Source organism: Hyperolius riggenbachi, chromosome 3, assembly GCF_040937935.1.
Source record: "Hyperolius riggenbachi isolate aHypRig1 chromosome 3, aHypRig1.pri, whole genome shotgun sequence".
Classification (NCBI taxonomy): Eukaryota; Metazoa; Chordata; class Amphibia; order Anura; family Hyperoliidae; genus Hyperolius; species Hyperolius riggenbachi.
In genome coordinates, this window is record NC_090648.1 from 481,522,216 (window position 1) to 481,543,544 (window position 21,329).

Here is a 21,329-nt window from a genome sequence, read left to right on the forward strand (position 1 = left end):
TGAGACATATGACCGCTACGTTGCATAAGTTGTACCTTTGTATCTTGATATATGAAAATTTTCTTAATAAAAATTGAAGTTGAAAAAAAAAAAGAGATTGATTTTTACCATTAAAATATTTTTATTTTCTTAGTTCATAGTGAAAAATACACTCTGTAGCATTATTTCAGAATCAAATATCTTCACCATAAATTGTGACAGGAACATAATCTAAGTTTTGTGATAAACGGTAAGAATAGCCAAACAAAATTTGTGTTTTTTATCTACAGTAGCACTTTTTATTTTTAAACTGAGAAATATGTTTTTTTATTTTTTTCCTCATTTTCCCATTAAAATTCATAGAAAACAAAATTGTTTGAGGGAAAAATTGCATAAAATGAAAGCCCAGTTTGTCTTGAAAAAAACAATATATATTTCATTTCTGTGTCATAAAGTTATTTCTGATTAAATAAGGACATAGCTAAACTGTCAAAACTGCTCTGGTCCATAAGTGGGAAAGAAGGTCTGGGTGTGAAGTGGTTAAACCTAATCAGGAAGGCATCTAATTAGGACTAAATTAACCACCGTGGCATTCTATTAATTGCGCCAGGGCGGCGGCGCAGCGCTATTTTTTTTTAATCATGTAGCTAGCCTAGCGTCAGCTGCATGATAGCCGCTGTGCAGCGGCATCCAGCCACCCCTTCCGATCGCCTCCAGCGATCAGAGCAAACAGGAAATCCCATTCAGAACGGGATTTCCTGTTTGGCTTCCCACGTCGTCATGGCGACGATCGGGATGACGTCATTGACGTCATGGCGTCGGAGGGAGTCCCGATCCACCCCTTAGCGCTGCCTGGCACTGATTGCCAGGCTGCGCACGGGGTCTCGGGAGGGGGGGAGCCTGTAACGTGGCGGGTAGCGGTGCATCGGCGGCGAGCGGCTGCGAGCGGTACAAACACGCAGCTAGTAAAGCTGCGTGTTTGAAAAAAAATTGCGAAAATCGCCCTACCGGGGCATGAGGCATCCAGCGCGACGGTCATGGACGAGCTGAGCTCGTCCATTCCGCTAAGCTGGTTAATGAGGAAAAAATGAACCCAACATACAGCCAATGTCATTAAGGACTATCTAGGAAAGGGAGTCTAGGCAGTGAACATGGCATGGTCTGCATAGAGTCCTGGGCCCATATGCAATTCACTTTTTCACATGAGTTATCTCCAAGTTGACATTTTCACACCTAGTCATAAAATCCCTTTTAAGTCACCAGCAAACAAGAAAATACTCAAAATAATTTTGATAATACTTTTTCTTTACTTTTTGGTACTTTTTAGATTACAAAATGCTGAAAAGTTAACATGTAACATTACCAGGGAAGCAGCTCTCCTGTCTTTGCATCATGGCTGATGCCTATGCTGCATGCCGCAGCACTGGGCACACAGTGAAGAGGATTAGGGGAGCAGATTGGGGTGCAGGACGGGGGGAAGGAGGAGAGGTAGGCTGGGTACCTACTAGGGGCACCCATCTAGCTAACCTATACTGGGTGCCAGACTTATACTGGGGGCATACACCTAGCTAACCTTTACTGGGTGCACCTATGCCTGTCTACTTATACTGGGGGCCCCCATGCCTGACTAACCTATACTGGGGGCACCTACCTGGCTAACCTATAACGGGACCAACTATACCTGGCTGCCTACCTATACTGAAGGTGTTTTTTTTTTTTTTCTTTTGCCCACTGTGGCTATAGCATGGGGAGCAAATTATTTTTTGCTGTGTGCCCCCACAAACCGGGGGATCCATATGACTGTTGGCCCTCAATCTGGTCTAAGTTTTTCATTTTGGCCCTCTGTCTATTTGAGTTTGACACCCCTGACCTAGAGGCACAAAGAGTATAAATCCAGCCTTGGAAGTAGCACCATAAGGAATCAAATATGAAAGTATTCAGTTATGTGCCATTATGTTCCGTATTTATTCGCCCCACATTTCCTACTGCGATCATAAACATAAAAAGCCTCAATAAAAGTTATGTAAAAAGAAATGTAGCTAAGGGGACTGACTACCTTTTCATCACCATGTGGACATCCTTAACTTCACCGTGGCTGTAACTCAATCCCTGGTAGCAGATCTGAAAAGGCATTACTGTCAGTCACAATAATGGATCCAGGGCACGTTGGGATATTTGTACGGGATGGATTACACGCACCTCCGCCATTAAGCCAGTTAATAAAGAACGTCATATGACGCCCAGTGCGGACATCGTGTGAAAACGCGTAAAGATTTGTATTCCCAGGCTTTTCACACTTGAGGGACAGCATGAATAAGTAAACTGCGAGCTTGGTCTCTGCTTTATCAGTTCTGCCACAAAGAACAGGAGGGGGAAAAAAAAGAAAAATACCTTGTTTTAAAAAATTTAAAATAATTCCTGCCCGTGGCTCCTTCTTAAATCCATTCAGCATACTGCAGCGCAAGAAACATGGGGCTGCCATTGGAGTCAAAGGCTTTAATTAGCTACAGTGAAGGATGAAGGGAATTATAGCATGCTGCAAGAACAAGGACAGAAGGAAACAGAATGATATATAGAACCAGAGATAGGAATAAACAAATAAATGAAGATTAAGGTGGATGTTGGAATGCAGCAGAAACAGAAGGTAGAGGTTTAGCTTAAAAATAGAGAAGTAAATACAAAAAATACATAGAAAAAAAAGGACTAAAGCTACCGCGGTGGGCACACAAAAGCAAAACACATGCATTATTTTGGAAAGGAACAGCTCATCACAAAGAGCCAGGTAAAGGCTAAGCTTAGAACGGATTATAAAAAAAATGTTTTAAAGACAGTTTCAGTAAAGAATAAGCACAGCTGAAACATTACGTTATAATGGGGAAAAAAAATATGATTTTGCTTCCCATTTTTTTTAATGCTGAGCGTTCATATTACGCTGCACGGCGTATACCATAGATCTGCGGCTGATGTTACAGCTTGACTTCTGTCATAATAGATACATCTGAAGCCGTGTGATATAGAACTCTGTGGAAATGTATTTATGGGGGAAAAAAACGACGTATCAGCAAGCTATAAAAGCATATTCGGTAATGGGAATGGACGTTGCAAGGAAATATATGGATATGGAACTCTGCGAGAAAGGCTCCGGCCCCTTTGCGTGAGTATGAATGAGCAGCGGATTCAAGGAACCTAAGGAATCCAGTGGATGAATGAGCATTGTCTCATGGATGTACGTAACCGTTTAATTGGGGAATCTGCAAATTTAAAGAAGTAAGCAGTTGAAATCTAACAGAACTGTCAGGTTTTGGGCCAGTCCATCTCTTCATGCGGTGTTCTCAGGGTTTTCTTTGTTCAACAGCATTTCCTGAGCAGCAGTTTAAATGCCAAAATAGTAAGATACCAGCCTACTTACTTGCACTTACTTGCACACTATTTTGTCAAATAGACTTTGAAACTGGAAAATGCTGTTGAAAACAAAGAAAACCCTCAGAATCCCCCATGAGGAGATGGACTGTCCCAAAACCTTTTGTTTCTGCCTACTTTTTTGCGATAGTGGTCCTTTAATATTTTTGCTGTGTGTGTTCAGGGTTTTGTTGTTGTTGTTGTGCTTTGGTCAAATTTTTCCTAAACTTTGCAGGTTTGGTTCAAGAAAGCTCAAAAACTGTGACATTCAAAAGGGATCCTGATAATTCCAAGCTGATGGAAATGTTATCCTAATTTTGTGCAAATTTATGTAGGTTGGAAATGGATCAACCAAAATCATCAGCTGCTCTCTTCCATGTGTATCATCCATGTACTGCATAGGGCTGCTCAAATCCAGATTCGGGAGACACCCGGATAGTTGCTATCCGGATATCTCCCAGTAAACCTGTACAGGGTGGGCGGGTCAATCTTACCTGTCTGACGTCTTCTTCGTCCGTCCTTGGCACCTCCCACGATGCATTCCACGCGGCGGTCACGTGACTACAAACACTTTCTCCTTCCGGGTTAAAGGAGGGAGTGTTTGTAGTCACGTGATGCGCGTGGACCGCATCGTGGGAGGCACCAGGGACGGACGAAGAAGATGTCAGACAGGTAAGCTTGAACCCCGCATCCCCCCCCCCCTCCCCGCACAGGTTTACTGGGTGATATCAAGATAGCAACTATCCGGGTATCTCCCTGGATCTGGATTTGAGCAGCCCTAGTACTGCAGTCCCTCTGCTTCCTGAACAGCTTCTCTGGGTATCAGTTTCCCTTTTTCATGTGTCACTCCCCATTTCCAGCCTCCTCTTTCATATGTAACAAACTGTTCGTGTTCAGGCGCCTTTTTGGGCTGCGGCCACCCAAGGCCCGGACCTTTGCGGCCTTTGCAGAAATCCGGCCCTGCTGATGTTGGACTATGTCTGACAAGGAGCAATATGGCTACCATGGGCCATACCACCTTTGGATCTAATCCAACAAAGTGAGGTCCTTCACTTTGATCCTCTCCAGCAACATGCTGCACCACTAAATATAAATATTACCTGGGCACATCTAGGCTTCTACAGCCTGCGCCACCATTGCATCTATCCTGATACGCTCTCGCTTACAGGAAGTATAAGGAGGCTGTGATTTTGATTTTGATTTTTTTGCTCAGAAAGACCGCATCTTCTGATAAGAAGCTGTCAGTCTTTCTACCGGTGAATTATTAATAATAATAATAATAATAATCTGAACATTTATATAGCGCTTTTCTCCTGTCGGACTCAAAGCGTTCAAGAGCTGCAGCCACTGGGACGCGCTCAGGAGGCCACCCTGCAGTGTTAGGGAGTCTTGCCTTGAACTCCTTACTGAATAGGTACTGACCCTAGCCAGGATTCAAACCCTGGTCTCCCATGTCAAAGGCAGAGTCCTTAACCAGTACGCTATTCAGCCACAATACTCTATTCAGCCACAATTTAGATCAATGAATGGGAACTATGTTCCCATTCATTGATCTCCAGGCTAACGGGGGTGGCACGGGAGTGCGTGATCGCGTGTGGGAGCGCGCAGCAGCCTTTTGGACGTGACTTCATATCCAAAAGGCTAAAATGGTTAAAGGACCACTATTGTGAAAATTGTAAAATTTAAAATACGTGTAAACATATACAAATAATTAAGAAGTACATCACATGAGCTATATGTGAATTTCTTCCTATGTTGCTGTCACTTACAGTAGGTCATAGAAATCTGACAGAACCGACAGGAGGTCATCTCCTCATGGGGGATTCTCAGGGTTTTCTTTATTTATAAATGCACTTAGTGAATAGCAGTTGCTCTGTCCAACTGCCCAAAAAGTTGGACATAGCATTCCTATTCAGGGGTGTCTTTATAAAAAAATAAAGGCCATGCTGAGAATCCCCCATGAAGAGATGGACTAGCCCAAAACCGGTTCTGTCAGATTTCTACTACCTACTGTAAGTGACAGCAACATAGGAGAAAATTCATTTATGACTCATTTCAATGTACTTCTTATTTGTATGTGTTTCCATGTATTCTAATTTTTTTAATTTTTTGCGATAGTTCTCCTATCTATCAAATACAAACAGTTAAGCACAATCTACAAGTAAACTACATCAACAACTCAACATTTGCAAAGCATATCATCAGTCTATGGACTATTGCTTCATGTCAATAACAATATAATCAGATTATATATTCAGGAGGACACCACTGTAGGGTTCAGGATTTATAAATTCTATGTAATTGTATTTACTTTAGCAATGGTCCAAAGATTACATAGCTACTGTATAATGCATATAAACATGTATTCTATAGCTGGACCACAGAGGGCATGCAATGTTACTACTTATACAGTGTATTTATGTAGAGTCGTGCTTCTTGTTCAAAGGTTCAATGCCCACATCCTCTGGGAAGCACTGACAAAACGTTCAAGTGTTCAATCATTTAGAAATGTATTGAATCCAAAGCATCTGTACGCTCTCCTCGGCCAAACTTCTTCCTTCTCTTATAGCTATTAAAAGAATTGTTTTAATTAAAAGCATTGGATGTTGCATGAGATGCATTTAAAGGTAGGTATACTGTCTTGTCTCAGTCATGGAATGATCATCACAGATATTCTTAAAAAAGAGTCTTCTATTTTAGTCCATACTTAGATAGGGAATATTGGGATATGTTGAGGCCCTCACATGTTATTATCACCACCTACTGGCCCTGTTACCCGAAGAAGCGGCCTGTGACCTGTAAAATGAGTTGTGTAGTTTTTTTTCCTACATAGGGCTTGATTCACAAAGCGGTGCTAACCTACTTAGCACGTCTAAAGTCTTTAGACCCGCTAACCAGGGTGCTAAGTAGGTTAGCACCGGATTTCTCAATCAGATCGCGCGCAAAGTTTTATGCGCGCTAAGTCCCATAGGCCTTAATGGGCACTTCGCGCGGAGCGCCCTGCGCTCTGTGCAGTACGCGCGTAAAGTTTTATGCGCATAAAGTTTTGCGCGCGTAAAGTTTTATGCGCAAAAAGCTTGTTTAGACATGTTAAGGGGGTTTTCACAGGCGTGCTAACAGTTAGCACCGCTTTGTGAATCAAGCCCATAGTCTGTTAATCATCAGTGGGAAATGCCCCTGTTTATTACCCTCCACTCATTCTTTACACTAGAAGAAATAGTTTTGGGTTCCTCCTACAACTCTATTTGTCCAGGATAACTGGTAAGATAATTTTGTTTGGCCTTTGGCCACCTTATAAGACTGTCTTTCAACAATCAAGAGAAACCAAAGTAGGAACAGGTATAATTGCCTAGATAGGTCATCTCAACACTTAAAAAGTGTTATGTAATTCAACAATACAGCTTATTCCAACCCTACTCTCACACAGAACCCTCCCCTGGTGGTGCCTAAAACTAACCACTCCCCTGGTGGTGACTAACCCTAATTACCCCCCCCCCCCCCCCGGTGGTGCCTAACCCTAATCACCGCCCCCCGGTGGTGCCTAACACTAACCCCCCAGGTGGTGCCTAACCCCCCAGGTGGTGACTAACCCTAACCACTCCCCCTGGTGTTGCCTAACCCTAACTACTCCCTCTGCAGAAACACCTTTTTACACATAGAAACGATAATTTCTATGATCATGTAAAATCTGTACATATTAACAAAATAATATGACAAAGACTATAATGTTGCAAGCTTATAAAACGATAACTACTTCAAAAACTATAATGTTCTAATGTCGTTAACAATATTTTTTGTGGCGCCCTTTTTTCGCTGTATTAATGATAATTGCATTAAAGCCTATGGCGACGCCCTTTTTGTCAACCCTCACCCTGCCCCCTTTTTTCCTGCTACCTCTTTAAGTCATAAGATTCAAAGTCAGATGCATCAATATAAACAGAAACCATAATCTTCTAAAGTAGTTGTGACACCATTATCACACCATTACTCGTGTTCACTTACTGGATTTGCATGGTCCGACATCCTAAAAGGCAAGATCACATCCATACTACAGCATTAGACCGAAAGGGTGCAACCTTTCCAGTATGTGTATATGACCATTCCGTATGGTCTGGCAATCTGACGGGTTACCGCAATGGTAGCTGCTTTAGAAGAAAACTGAAGAAAACTGTTCTGTTTGCATTGAAGCCCCAAACTTTGACTCTTTTACAAACTTAAATGAATGTGCAACATTATTTTCTGGCAGCTAGTTTTGAGTATTGCCTTTGACTGATCAATATCTCCACCCCTAATACCATGACCAGTGGTTCCAAGGTAAGTCTTCTTTTTGTCTAGTCCAAAGTATCTTTAGACTCAAGTAAGTACAGTAAGGGATCCCATGACATTATAAAAATGGAATTATTGGTAACTTATTTTACTTTTATTTTTTTTAATAGTGTACTGGTTAAGGGCTCCACCTTTGACAGAGGAGACCTGGGTTCGAATTTAGTCTCTTCTGTTCAGTAAGCCAGCACCTATTCCATAAGGACTAGGAGTTCTTGGGCTAGACTCTCTAACACTGCCACTGCCTACTGATCGCAACCTAGTGGCTACAGCTCTGGTGCTTTGCGTCCACTGAGAGAAAAGTGCAATATAAATGTTATTTGTCTTGTCTTTATCTTCTTCAGACTAATTGTAGGATTCCTACGGCATTTGTGGCTTTGGGCTGCTGAAGCTCCCCACTAAGGGCCAAAAATAACACAATCAACCCTTTGACTTCAGTAGCATTTAGATACTTCCCCTTCTATATTCCACATCTATAGACCTCTTCAGCTTGGCATGCAAACAACTCTGATAATAACAGTAATAGCATAGTCCATCATCTCAGTGTATCATATATCCTATTACTCTAGCGAGATGATTGTTTTTTGTGGTCTTCCTAAGCATACCTCTTTGTACTTACTTATTAAATAATATTGCGATCTGAACTCTGGACTTTTACATTTCATGTTTGCACTTCGTTCGATACTTTTTGCATTTGATCTAACTGACACGTGAAATTTCTTTAACAGGCAACCATGGTAACGAAAATCCATTTGTCTCTCAAACCTACACGTGCAGCTAAAATACTACATTTTAGAAGTGTAATTTTTACTTTAAGAACAAAAACGTAATGGGGTTTCTTAGCCTGACCTTCATCTGTTAATTTAAAAAAAAAATGATTAGAGGAATGTCTAAACTTTCAGGATTTTCTTCGTTTGACTATTTTTACACCCAGACAGTTATTTGAATGTGTGATTAGTGAAACGGTGCAGCCGATTTGCCCTTTTAAACTTCCTGTCACTGCATCCGATATGAAACATAGTTAATTACACTCGTCCAATAAATGTTATAGAGTCCGAGCTTCCAAACAAGTGACAAACACCAATTACATGTAATGAGACAATAAACGTTATCTATCTCCAGGGCAACCTTGGATTTATATATTTGGAAGAAAATTAACGTGAGACCACAGTGAAGAGGTTGACCACCGACACAGATCCAACTATTTCAAAGTGATTAATAAGTATTTCAGGTCATTATGCCAATTTCAAACTGTAATGTAGCTGACAGGTAGGCATAAAGGATGATTTCATTGCACCCGCCACACTTGCTTGTTGTGTTATTTTAATAGACTGGCGTATCTTGACACGGATGCACAGCTTCTGCATAAAACTTATGTGTGGGTACTGCTGACTGCTTTGAAAAAGTCTGGAAATGTGGGTGCCGAGTAAAGCAGCTAGTAGAATATTGGCAATATTAAAAGCTCTGACAGGGGCTGTTATACTGTTGGGAATTTTGTTGGGGGGAGGTGTTGTAAATAATGTTTATTTTGATGCATTGTAAACATTTTTCACTTCCTGATGAAGCCCTTGAGGGCGAAACATGTATAAGTCTGTGGCACTGTTCATATTTGCACTTTATTATCTTTCCACTACAACAGTTTGTGGATTTACTAGGCAGCCCTATATTAATTTCCAGCTAAAAGGGTGTAGCACCTGAGACATATATCTCAGGCCTATCACCTGGTCGGTGTTTGGGCGATCTACCTCATATACCGTGTATATACTGTAGTTGTACTGTTTACATGTGTAGCTTCACCCCTCCACATTTATAATACACAGGGGAGGTGGGGGGGCATTAGCAAAGACCCCCATACGTGTGGAGACCATTTTTACTGTTGGATGACACCTTCAACAGTTTTGGTCCATACAAGGATTTTTATTAAGTATACCTTATTGTTGTGAGTACCACATTAGAGGCATCCAGTGGACCACATTTTGCACAGGATTTATGTATTTGGAAGAAAATTAATGTGGGACTACACTGAAGAGGTTTAGAGTTGGGCCGAACCTCCGATTTTAGGTTCGCGAACCGGGTTCGCGAACTTTCGCGGAACGTTCGGTTCGCGTTAAAGTTCGCGAACCGCAATAGACTTCAATGGGGATGCGAACTTTGAAAAAAAAAAATAATTATGCTGGCCACAAAAGTGATGGAAAAGATGTTTCAAGGGGTCTAACACCTGGAGGGGGACATGGCGGAGTGGGATACACGCCAAAAGTCCCCGGGAAAAATCTGGATTTGACGCATAGCAGCGTTTTAAGGGCAGAAAACACATTGAATGCTAAATGACAGGCCTAAAGTGCTTTAAAACATCTTGCATGTGTATACATCAATCAGGTAGTGTAATTAAGGTACTGCTTCACACTGACACACCAAACTCACCGTGTAACGCACCGCAAACAGCTGTTTGTGTAGTGACGGCCGTGCTGGACTGGTGCGCACCATGGCGAGAGTGCAGGTTTTTGTGGCTTTACAGCCCATATGGTCGGCCTGGCTGATGTAGCTGAATGACAGAACAGTGACTGTCCAGCTGATCAAATTTGGTCTGACCACAATGAAGCAACGACCTTATTATCTTTTGTGTGCCCCCCGAGACACTCATCTAGGCGCCGGTCATTGCTTCATTGTGATACGCAAGCCCCTTCACCACGGCAAGGTAATGATCACGAAGGGGAATGGGCGCATGTACATGCCTTTTCTTTTGTTGTTGCAGCTGCCCTCAGTGCAGCCGGAAAAATTAGGCAGTCATGTACACGCACCATAAAAATTATTACAGCGGCCGCTGCTAGCAGCGGCCTAAAAAATTCAGCAATCCGCCTGGAGTCCCGGACCCTGTTGGTGGTGGCGGAGAAGGTAGTGAAGCGGCCTGCAGGCAGACATGCTGTGTGGAGGGACTGGGAGCGACTTAGTCTTTTTGGGGCAGGCCAGGCAGCCAGTCACACGGCGTGCAGGCAGAGATGCTGTGTGTGCGGGGACTGACTTAGTCTTGGGGCGGGCAGCAGCCCTCCGGGATCCATGCCTCATTCATTTTGATAAAGGTGAGGTACTTATCACTTTTGTGACTTAGGCGACTTCTCTTCTCTGTGACAATGCCTCCAGCTGCGCTGAAGGTCCTTTCTGAGAGGACGCTTGCGGCAGGGCAGGAGAGAAGTTGGATGGCAAATTGGGACAGCTCTGGCCACAGGTCAAGCCTGCGCACCCAGTAGTTCAAGGGTTCCTCATCGCTGTTCACAGCAGTGTCTACATCCACACTTAAGGCCAGGTAGTCGGCTACCTGCCGGTCGAGGCGTTGGTGGAGGGTGGATCCGGAAGGGCTACGGCGAGGCGTTGGACTAAAGAACGTCCGCATGTCCGACATCACCATGAGATCGCTGGAGCGTCCTGTCTTTGACTGCGTGGACACGGGAGGAGGATTAGTGGCAGTGGTACCTTGCTGGCGTTGTGCCGTCACATCACCCTTAAAGGCATTGTAAAGCATAGTTGACAGCTGGTTCTGCATATGCTGCATCCTTTCCACCTTCCGGTGAGTTGGTAACAGGTCCGCCACTTTGTGCCTGTACCGAGGGTCTAGTAGTGTGGCCACCCAGTACAGCTCATTCCCCTTGAGGTTTTTTATACGGGGGTCCCTCAACAGGCAGGACAGCATAAAAGACGACATCTGCACAAAGTCGGATCCAGTACCCTCCATCTCCTCTTGCTCTTCCTCAGTGACGTCAGGTAAGTCAACCTCCTCCCCCCAGCCGCGAACAATACCACGGGAAGGTTGAGCAGCACAAGCCCCCTGCGACGCCTGCTGCGGTTGTTCTCCTGCCGCTGTCCCCTCCTCCTCCTCCTCCTCCTCCCCCAAAGAAACACCTTGCTCATCATCCTCTGAGTCTGACTCGTCTTCTGCACACGACCTCTCTTCTTCCTCCTCCTCCCCCCTCTGTGCTGCCGCAGGTGTTGAGGAAACAGCTGGGTCTGATGAAAATTGGTCCCATGCCTGTTCCTGCCGTAACGGTTCCTGGTCACGCTCATTCGCAGCTTCATCCGCCACTCTACGCACAGCACGCTCCAAGAAGTACGCGTAGGGAATTAAGTCGCTGATGGTGCCCTCACTGCGGCTCACCAGGTTGGTCACCTCCTCAAACGGCCGCATGAGCCTGCATGCATTTTTCATCAGTGTCCAGTTGTCGGGCCAGAACATCCCCATCTTCCCAGACTGTTTCGTTCTACTCCAGTTGTAGAGGTACTGGGTGACGGCTTTCTTCTGTTCTAGCAGGCGGGAGAACATGAGCAGGGTCGAGTTCCAGCGAGTGGGGCTATCGCAAATGAGGCGTCTCACCGGCATGTTGTTTTTACGCTGAATTTCTGCAAATCGTGCCATGGCTGTGTAAGAGCGCCTCAAATGCCCACAGAACTTCCTGGCCTGCTTCAGGACATCCGCTAAGCCAGGGTACTTTGCCACAAATCTTTGAACCACTAGATTCATGACATGTGCCATGCAGGGTATGTGTGTCAGCTTCCCCATATGCAAAGCGGCAAGCAGATTGCTGCCGTTGTCGCACACCACGTTGCCTATCTCCAGGTGGTGCGGGGTCAGCCACTCATCCACCTGTTTCTTAAGAGCAGCCAGGAGAGCTGCTCCAGTGTGACTCTCCGCTTTGAGACAAGCCATGTCTAAGATGGCGTGACACCGTCGTACCTGGCATGCAGCATAGGCCCTGCGGAGCTGGGGCTGTGTAGCTGGAGAGGAGAACTGCCACTCAGCCAAGGAGGAGGAGGAGGACAACGAAGAGCATGTAGCAGGAGGAGAGGAGGTGGCAGGAGGCCTGCCTGCAAGCCGTGGAGGTGTCACAATTTGGTCCGCCGCTTTCTGCTTGCCATCGTTCACCACCAGGTTCACCCAATGGGCTGTGTAGGTAATGTAGCGGCCCTGCCCGTGCTTGGCAGACCAGCCATCCGTGGTCAGGTGTACCCTTGACCCAACGCTCTTCGCAAGAGATGACACCACTTGCCTCTCAACTTCACGGTGCAGTTGGGGTATGGCCTTTCTCGAAAAATAAGTGCGGCCTGGCATCTTCCACTGCGGTGTTCCGATGGCCACAAATTTACGGAAGGCCTCAGAGTCCACCAGCCGGTATGGTAACAGCTGGCGAGCTAACAGTTCCGCCACGCCAGCTGTCAGACGCCGGGCAAGGGGGTGACTGGCCAAAAGTGGCTTCTTCCGCTCAAACATTTCCTTCACGGACACCTGACTGCTGCTGTGGGCAGAGGAGCAGGAACCGCTCAAGGGCAGAGGCGGAGTGGAGGAGGGTGCCTGTGAAGGTGCAAAGGAGAAAGCGGCAGAAGCAGATGATGCACCTGAAGGAGGAAGAGGAGAAGGAGGGTGACTTTTCTTTTGTGTGCTGCTGCTGCTTTTGCTCAGGTGGCCATCCCATTGCTGTTTGTGCCTTTTCTCCAGGTGCCTTCGTAAGGCACTTGTCCCTACGTGAGTGTTGGCCTTTCCACGGCTCAATTTTTGTTGGCAGAGCGAACAGATGGCTTTGGTCCGATCTGAGGCACACACATTAAAAAATTTCCACACCGCTGAGCCACCCTGGGATGTGGGCACTATGGGGACCTCAGCAGCTGATGCTGAAGGGCAAGTTGGCTGGCTGTACATAGGTGGCGATACATGGTGCCGGACTCTGCCACCAGCTGTTTCTGACGAAGAGCTGCCCCAGCTTCTTTCAGCAACTTCTCTCCTCCTACTACTCTCTGACTCCCCCTCTGAACTGTCCCCCTCTTCATCTCCTCTATTGGGAACATACAGAGGATCCCTATTACCGTCATCATCGTAGTCATCCTGCCCAGCTTCGCTTGCCTCAGACAAATCCAAACTTGCACCATCAGTAGGTCCTTCATCCTCCTGACACGTTACATCCATAGTGTTGCCGCGTAACTCAGACATATTAGCTGGTGAAAATTCATCTGGCTGTAACAACAATGGCTGTGCATCAGTGATTTCAACACTAAATAATTCTTGCGAAGTGTCAAATGCAGCGGAAGTGGTGCTAGTAGTAGCGCTGGTGGCTGAGCAAGATGAGGTGTTCTGTGTCGCTAAATACTCAACCACGTCCTGACAATCTTGGGAGGTGATGGGACGTGCCTTCTTCCGAGCACTGTACTGTGGGCCAGGTCCACACGAAATTACATTTACACGACCTCGCGCAGACCTGCCGGGTGGCCTTCCTCTGCCTCTGCCACTACCTCTTCCTCTTCCTCTACCTGTTTTGTCCATATTGGGTATGCACGGAGTGGTATATCACACTGCGTGCACTCACGTAGGTAGGTGGGTTCACTTAACTGCACAGGTATGCGCACTGATGCGGTGGGTTCACTGAACAGAACAGGTATACAGTGGCGGGTTCACAGAACAGGTATGCAGTGGCAGGATCACTGAACACAATAGGTATGCAGTGGCGTGTTCACTAAACAGGTATACAGTGGCGGGTCCACTGAACAGAACAGGTATACAGTGGCGGGTTCACAGAACAGGTATACAGTGGCGGGTCCACTGAACAGAACAGGTATACAGTGGCGGGTCCACTGAACAGAACAGGTATACAGTGGCGGGTCCACTGAACAGAACAGGTATACAGTGGCGGGTTCACAGAACAGGTATACAGTGGCGGGTCCACTGAACAGAACAGGTATACAGTGGCGGGTTCACAGAACAGGTATGCAGTGGCGGGTCCACTGAACAGAACAGGTATACAGTGGCGGGTTCACAGAACAGGTATGCAGTGGCGGGTCCATTGAACAGAACAGGTATACAGTGGCGGGTCCACTGAACAGAACAGGTATACAGTGGCGGGTCCACTGAACAGAACAGGTATACAGTGGCGGGTTCACAGAACAGGTATACAGTGGCGGGTCCACTGAACAGAACAGGTATACAGTGGCGGGTTCACAGAACAGGTATGCAGTGGCGGGTCCACTGAACAGAACAGGTATACAGTGGCGGGTCCACTGAACAGAACAGGTATACAGTGGCGGGTCCACTGAACAGAACAGGTATACAGTGGCGGGTTCACAGAACAGGTATACAGTGGCGGGTCCACTGAACAGAACAGGTATACAGTGGCGGGTTCACAGAACAGGTATACAGTGGCGGGTCCACTGAACAGAACAGGTATACAGTGGCGGGTCCACTGAACAGAACAGGTATACAGTGGCGGGTCCACTGAACAGAACAGGTATACAGTGGTGGGTCCACTGAACAGAACAGGTATACAGTGGCGGGTTCACAGAACAGGTATGCAGTGGCAGGATCACTGAACACAATAGGTATGCAGTGGCGTGTTCACTAAACAGGTATACAGTGGCGGGTCCACTGAACAGAACAGGTATACAGTGGCGGGTTCACAGAACAGGTATGCAGTGGCGGGTCCACTGAACAGAACAGGTATACAGTGGCGGGTCCACTGAACAGAACAGGTATACAGTGGCGGGTCCACTGAACAGAACAGGTATACAGTGGCGGGTCCACTGAACAGGACAGGTATACAGTGGCGGGTCCACTGAACAGAACAGGTATACAGTGGCGGGTTCACAGAACAGGTATACAGTGGCGGGTCCACTGAACAGAACAGGTATACAGTGGCGGGTCCACTGAACAGAACAGGTATACAGTGGCGGGTCCACTGAACAGAACAGGTATACAGTGGCGGGTCCACTGAACAGAACAGGTATACAGTGGCGGGTTCACAGAACAGGTATACAGTGGCGGGTCCACTGAACAGAACAGGTATACAGTGGCGGGTTCACAGAACAGGTATGCAGTGGCAGGATCACTGAACACAATAGGTATGCAGTGGCGTGTTCACTAAACAGGTATACAGTGGCGGGTCCACTGAACAGAACAGGTATACAGTGGCGGGTCCACTGAACAGAACAGGTATACAGTGGCGGGTCCACTGAACAGAACAGGTATACAGTGGCGGGTTCACAGAACAGGTATACAGTGGCGGGTCCACTGAACAGAACAGGTATACAGTGGCGGGTTCACAGAACAGGTATGCAGTGGCTGGATCACTGAACACAATAGGTATGCAGTGGCGTGTTCACTAAACAGGTATACAGTGGCGGGTCCACTGAACAGAACAGGTATACAGTGGCGGGTTCACTGAACAGGTATACAGTGGCGGGTCGACTGAACAGAACAGGTATACAGTGGCAGGTTCACAGAACAGGTATGCAGTGGCAGGTTCACTGAACACAACAGGTATGCAGTGGCAGGTTCACTGAACACAACAGGTATGCAGTGGCGGGTTCACTGAACAGGTATACAGTGGCGGGTCCACTGAACAGAACAGGTATACAGTGGCGGGTCCACTGAACAGAACAGGTATACAGTGGCGGGTCCACTGAACAGAACAGGTATACAGTGGCGGGTTCACAGAACAGGTATACAGTGGCGGGTCCACTGAACAGAACAGGTATACAGTGGCGGGTTCACAGAACAGGTATGCAGTGGCAGGATCACTGAACAGGTATGCAGTGGCAGGATCACTGAACAGGTATGGAGTGGCAGGATCACAGTACAGGTATGCAGTGGGCTGAGGGCTCACTGAACAGAACAGGTATGCAGTGGCAGGATCACTGAACAGGTATGGAGTGGCAGGATCACAGTACAGGTATGCAGTGGGCTGAGGGCTCACTGAACAGAACAGGTATGCAGTGGCAGGATCACTGAACAGGTATGCAGTGGCAGGATCACTGAACAGGTATGCAGTGGCAGGATCACAGTACAGGTATGCAGTGGGCTGAGGGCTCACTGAACAGAACAGGTATGCAGTGGCAGGATCACTGAACAGGTATGGAGTGGCAGGATCACAGTACAGGTATGCAGTGGGCTGAGGGCTCACTGAACAGAATAGGTATGCAGTGGCAGGATCACTGAACAGGTATGCAGTGGCAGGATCACAGTACAGGTATGCAGTGGCAGGATCACAGTACAGGTATGCAGTGGGCTGAGGGCTCACTGAACAGAACAGGTATGCAGCCAGGAAGAAGTTAAGCCTAACTAATCTTTCCCTATATGAGAGACTGCAGCAGCTCGCCCTACTCTCACTACTGCAGGCACACGAGTGGCCGTAATGGCCGCCGCTGCCTGCCTTATATAAGGGGGGGTGGGGCTCCAGGGGCTAGTGTAGCCTAATTGGCTACACTGGGCCTGCTGACTGTGATGTAGAGGGTCAAAGTTGACCCTCAGTGCATTATGGGGCGAACCGAACTTCTTCCGCAAAAGGTTCGCGTGCGGTACCCGCACGCGAACCACCTACGTTCGCGCGAACCACGTTCGCCGGCGAACCGTTCGGCCCAACTCTAAAGAGGTTGACCACCAACCCAGATCCAACTATTTCAAAGTGATTAATAAGTATTTCAGGTCATTATGCCAATTTCAAACTATAATGTAGCTGACAGGTAGGCATAAAGGAGGATTTCATTGCACCCTCCACACTTGCTTGTGTTGTTTTAATAGACTGATGGTTCTTGACTCGGGTGCAAAGCTTCTGCATAGAGTCTAGAAATGTGGGTGCCAAGTGAAGCAGTTAGTTATTTACATACTCCAGGGAAAAATGCAACGTGTTTTGCAGGTATGATTCCTGCTTCCTCAGGCAATAGTTAGGAATCGGTACAGTGCAGGTCTGTAGCTGAGCCAAACGCCTCTGTCAGAGGTGGTAGTGCTGCTACCAGAGCTCTGTCACAGAGGCACTTGGCTCAGCTACAGACCTGCACTGTACCTACTCCTACCTATTGCCTGATGAAGTGGGGTCATACCTGCAAAACACGATGCATTTTCCCCTGGAGTATGTAAATAAATTTGTTCTGCTAAACTCTGTTGGCATATCTTGTGTCTGTTTGGAGGCTTACCGCCTCCAGACACAAGATATGCCAACAGAGTTTAGCAGAACAAATTTATTTACATACTGCAGGGGAAAATCCAACGTGTTTTGCAGGTATGACCCCACTTCCTCCACAAATTTTAATCTTTTTAGACATTTTTATTCTTCTGGCACCTCTGTATCCCTGTTACATTGTTCTTAGTCCACCCTTGGTGGAGGGGTGTCATCCCCTTTTTTCCTGATCTACGAAGAGCGACTTTTCAATCCTGAGTGGGGTCCGGTCTCATCTCCCCACCTGCTAATACAGTGGTTGCCTTTGAGGTAATCCTGCTTTGTGAGTATACTTGTATTTACTCTACCAACTTCATCCCATATTACCATTACATACTACACTATATTTGGCTCTTGATGTCCCTATCTTCTTTGTGAATTATGCTTCTATTCCCGCATGTGAAATGGTTTTTCTATTGTGTGTACATTGTGTTCTTTGTTGACCTATCCTGTACTGCTTTACTATTATTTTTGTGTATTGTGTTATTTTTTTTAACTATTTTGTACTTAATCTTGTAAGTGCAAAGCCCAATTCTGGGCATGACTCTGTCGTGCTTGGCGAAATAAAAATGATTCTGATTCTGACCAGTTATTGCCCTCATCAAGTAGATTGCCATTCACAAGCTATGGTTTGTGTACTGTACAGTTTTTTGTTTGTTTGTTTTTTTTAACAAGACTGATTGATTGATTCTCCTCATCTACCATTTCTTTTCTAGCCCATTATCAAGGTTTTTATGCCCTCTCCCACACTAAATAAACAAACTGTGCATTCCTCTGACCCTCCTCTCTTTCAAGAGTCTTTAATTCATCCAACCAAAATAGCCATGGAATTTGAGACAATCAGAACCTCTTTGGCACCAATCTGTGCTGTCTTGACTCCCCTTCCAACTATCCCCAGAGAGACTTCCCTCTACCATTTAACTCACCAAAATCCCACCGCTTGCAACTTGGTGTACTGAAGAGATCAGTGCCATCTTTCCTACACCCAGCAGGGAATAGAGATGGTGGGAGATGCAAGAAAAATACTGGGGGGCTGGGGGAGGGTGCCCATGTTAGTGTTCGATTCTGAAGGAAGTAAGCAATGGTATCTTCCATATTTCTCTCACTTCAAGTGTTCTTTGAAGTGAATGCAAGGTAAACCTCAAAAGGAAAAACCATAAAAAGAGTAAAAAGAGGGAAGCCAGCTTATTGTGCACGGGCGGCACCAGCTTATTGGTGGGAGATGCAAGAAAAATACTGGGGGGCTGGGGGAGGGTGCCCATTTTAGTGTTCGATTCTGAAGGAAGGAAGCAATGGTATCTTCCATATTTCTCTCACTTCAAGTGTTCTTTGAAGTGAATGCAAGGTGAACCTCAAAAGGAAAAACCATAAAAAGAGTAAAAAAGGGAAGCCAGCTTATTGTGCACGGGTGGCACCAGCTTATTGTGAAGGTGCGGCCATACTCGTGCAGGCGCAATGTGTGGCCATGCTCGTACATGAAGAGGAGCGCAGGCCAGATCTTCAATCAGATGGAATTTTTTTTTTTTGGGGGGGGGGGGTCTGCATGCAGCAATGGTGGTTCAGAGGATGGCATGGGAAGCCTCTACAGGATCCAGAGGCTTCCCTCTTCTCAGATAAAACATGTGTTTTTTTGACCTGAGGTTCATTCCAGGTACACTTTTAGGTACCTGCTCAGGATCAGAGCCGGATTTCTGGAAAGGCCACAAAGGCAATAGCCCAAGGATGCCCCTGGACATGAAAAATGGTATAATACATATGAAAAAGGTGGCTTAAAATGGGGACGAACACATGAAAAGGGAAAGTGATGCTCAAGGGAGCTGCTCATAAATGAAGGGGACTGATGTACATGGAGGTTATACGTGGAAGAGGGGGCTGCACATGGAATGGGAGGGGCAATGCTGCACAAGAAAGAGGAACCACAACATGCTTGGTCTAGGGGACAAAAAGTATAAATGTTTCTCAGGATGCCCTTTACCACCAGCCATTTTTTGGCACCACCACCTTCCACAGCTGTGGGTTTCAGTCATTTCAGAAAACATTGTCCATGCCTGGTTCCAGTGGCATAGCAATAAGAGATGAAGAAGTTGCGACCACAATGGGACCCTTGGGTTATAGGGGCCCATCAGGGGCCCTCCTTCATCCATCTTATTAGCTTTTTATTGGTGTTATGCACACCTCTATATGTGCATTGAATAGTGGTAATCCTTGACCTGGACAAGCTACTTTCTTACTCTGATTACACTCTATTGACACTACAGCTGTCCTTGATAGGTTTTGGGGCTCCATATGAAGAAAATGCTTGGGGCCCCATGTAAAACTCGCACTGCGGTCTGAAGATCCTTAGTTTTGCCGCTGCCTGGTTCCCTGCAATCTGACAGTATGAGGAGGTAAAGCCAAACAATTACAGTCCTCACCTACAGGCATCTCCTCCACAGCCACTTAATGTGTACAAGCTTACTTTAAGTGCCCAATAATAGCCCATTTCACTGCATACATGTCTTTTTACAGCCACGTATGAAAACCGTAAAAAATACATAAAAGACTGCAGCTAGCTATGTCTCTTTTCTCTTTTATTTTCTCTCCTCTGCTGGCCACACCACTGAGGGCACTTGGCCATCGCAGAACCATCCATTACTGCAGCATATTCCTTGGCCTTAAATGTGCCGTTGCTTCGGGGCCTTCTAATGTACGACATCCAAAGTGTAAAGCAACAGCTGTAGGATATTATATAGTACATGGCAAGGGCATCACCTTACACAGAGCACTTATAAAATGTGGTATGACTTTATTGTGAATGGCTCCTCTGAGAGCGTAAGAGTGTTTAAGGTGAAGAAATAATGGAGAAGAGCAAAGGTCCCAGAAAGGCCTCTCTCTCTAGAATCACGAGGAAAAAAAAACGTTGAAACGTTCCGCTCTTTCCTATTCCAAATGGCTCATGTTTATATTTAAGATGTCTCCTCAGATGTGTTAATTGCTTACAAATTAGCACATTCACTTGACATCAAATGTTGAAATGTATGAATTAAAAGAGTCATTTAACGACATTTATATATTTTCTGTCCGGGACTGGTTTATGGCTTTCGCTTAGACGCTTTAAAGCCTAAATATATTTGTTCTCTTCTCTTTTTTATGGGCTGCTGAGAATTTCTTAGCGTTTTCCGTGTGAGGCAAAATGGCCTTTCTGTGACACAACCGAGGACCAAAACTACCTATCAAAGATTTAATGACTGAAAATATTACATCTATCACAACAAAATCTCTGCCGGAGTAACGTGGGGAACTGGCTGTTCCCGGATCAAAACTACGGGGAAAGAAATGACAAAATTGACTATTATATAGACAATGCAAGTGCTGGTGATGAACTCGAGATTTTAAATGGTTTAAAAGGACCATATAACTCGAAAGAGGCATTTGTACGGAAGAGATGACGAGACCATTTTTGATACCTCGCTTGTGTGCCTGCATATGGGTCCGTGTTGCATTAAAAGTGGCTCTTCCAACATCGAAGGATTTTCTATAGGCCTTAAAGGGAAACAAGCATGTTATCATGTTGTATTAAAGGAACTCTATCAAACCAAGTATTCTAAAATGACACTGTACAAATAATGTCTAAGTAGCTGTGTAAACATTTTCCTATTTTTCATGCTATATATCAGAGGCAAAAGC